At 40.3% G+C, this 2362-nt stretch overlaps 1 pseudogene; it reads right to left on the bottom strand.

Annotated features, from left to right (window-relative positions):
* Positions 1-486: 486 nt before the first annotated feature.
* Positions 487-1433, bottom strand: LOC141050173 (olfactory receptor 5AR1-like; annotated as a pseudogene).
* Between the last annotated feature and the right edge of the window lie 929 nt (positions 1434-2362).

Raw genomic sequence — 2362 nt, forward strand, 5'->3', positions numbered from 1 at the left:
TCATTTTTTGTTTTTCTTCTTGTTTTAATGCACGGTGTTTTTATGGTTCTTTTGTCTTCTCTGTTTTCAAAGTGTCACTTTGTTTCTTGCTGTTTTACAGTTTTATGGATTTTTCTGTTCAAAAAATTGATATAATACAGATGATCCTTTTTGATACAAAAGTGACAACTTGTCATTTCATGGCCCCTTCTCCTGGTATCATTGTCTTCACTGTAGGGTAATCTTAGAGAAGGAGTAGTTCTCACAAATCCAAAAATTCTAAGTCCAGCACAGAGAGGTGGTCCAACAGAGGCCTCAGTTTTATAAATTTGCATAAATAAAATATCTAACTGAAGAGAAAATCATTTAGAAGATTTTCCTTAATCAAAGCCATGTTCTTCTCCAGCCTAAAACCTGCCTAAACTTATAACAATATTTAGAATCCCAATCTTGGTTTCTAATAAAGCTTCTTTTGAATTTGGCCGTCAAAATACAGAAACCAAATCTTCAATGGTTACAATTGGAGACGACCAAGCTATGAATGGCTTGTTTTATAACCTTTTTAACCTCTTGATTTCTCAAGCTGTAAATAAGTGGATTTAGCATTGGCGTAATAACTGAATAAAAGATGGCAGCCATCTTGTCTTGTTCCTCAAAGACATTGGAAGGAGAGTGAAAGTAAGTAAGAAACACGGAGACATAGAAGATGGAAGAACAGATGACGTGTGAGGAGCAAGTGCTGAACGCTTGCTGCCTACCCTTACCAGATCTTATCTTTAAGATGGAAGTAATGATGAAAAGGTAGGAGAATAGAATCATGGACAAAGAGCAAAACCCATAAGATCCTATCAGAAAAATATTTACTATATCACAGGTGAAGGTATCGGAGCAGGAAAGTCTGAGCAGTGGGGGAACGTCACAGTAGAAGTGGTTGATAATGTTTGACCCACAATATCGAAGACTAAATATACAACAAGTCTGTATCAGTGACTGAAAGAAGCCACAACAGAAAGCCCCAAGAACCATTCCGAAGCATTTCTTCTTGGTCATTATGGACACATAATGAAGAGGGTGGCAAATTGCAGCATATCGGTCATAAGACATATCCGAGAGGAGAAGAACCTCTGTTCCAGCAAGAGCTGCAAAGACAAAGAATTGGATGGGCATCCTTTGAACGTAATGACCTTCCATGTAGAGATAAGGTCAGCAATCATCTTAGGAGTCACAGATGAAGAGCAAAAGAGGTCCACCACTGAGAGGTAACTGAGGAAGTAATACATGGGATTGCGGAGGGTGGACGTCTTACGTGCAATGATGAACAACCCAGCATTACCTATCACAGTTATTATGTAAACCAGGATGAAGAAAACAAAAAGGAACAGGACAAGTTTTGAATCTTCAGTCAATCCCGAAAAAACAAACATCTGTATTTGTGTCTTGTTTGTGTCATACATTTTCTTTCTTTCTCTGAAATGGTAAAAAACTTGAAAATTTATTAAAGAAAAGTTTAAAAATGAGCAACAACTTCATATGTATAATATGTATAAGACACAATGTAAAGTAATGACAGGGGCAAGAATGTCAATAAAGTAACCCGGCTTCCCAATTTTATGAAGGTGGTGTTAAATATTTCTGTTAGTAGTACACAGTGGGGCATATTGATCAGAAGTGGGGCACATGCTTGTTTAATAGCATTGGAGTGCTCGGGTACGCTCGTTACTCGATCGAGTATTGCGGGTGCTCGTGCTCCATGCTGAAGTCCCCTCCCCACATGCGTCACACCTGTTAGACAGCCAATAATAATAGACAGCCCGATGACAAGATACATGGCACACTATCCCCTGAAAGCAGTTAAGGGACAGTTATTATAGGTGGGAGAGCTTAATTAACAGCAGGCATATACACAAAGTATAATATTTTTATGGCAGTACTTGTATACCACTGCTGCATCATTAAAGGAAAAGTCATTTTCAGGGCTACATATTTTCTTTTCCCTATTAATACCAGACCGATTGCAGGCATACATTATATACCTACCTTACAATGTGCAAGGCGTGTGGTAAGGGGAGGGGAAATGGCCGTGCTGCACGCAGAGGCCAATGGCCAGATGAAACTGTGCCTACTGCGAGAGCACCATAAGCTCATCCACGAGACCTAGCTTCCTATCTTACTTTGCAGGGGGGAGCAGGACACCACTCTTGAAGCTCGAACAGTGCAAATAGGTGGTCGGTTAGATGGCAGATAATGCTTACAGTCTGTTTCCCAGCACCATTCTGCCTTCCACATGGTCCATCCTCACTAGCCAAGAATCTGGACCACATAATCCTCACCCTGATCCTCCTTCCTCCCACCATGACGAGTCCCAGGAGACAAATGATCCCAC

This window comes from Dendrobates tinctorius, unplaced genomic scaffold (assembly GCF_039654945.1).
Source record: "Dendrobates tinctorius isolate UK_male_01 unplaced genomic scaffold, ASM3965494v1 ptg000151l, whole genome shotgun sequence".
Classification (NCBI taxonomy): domain Eukaryota; kingdom Metazoa; phylum Chordata; class Amphibia; order Anura; family Dendrobatidae; genus Dendrobates; species Dendrobates tinctorius.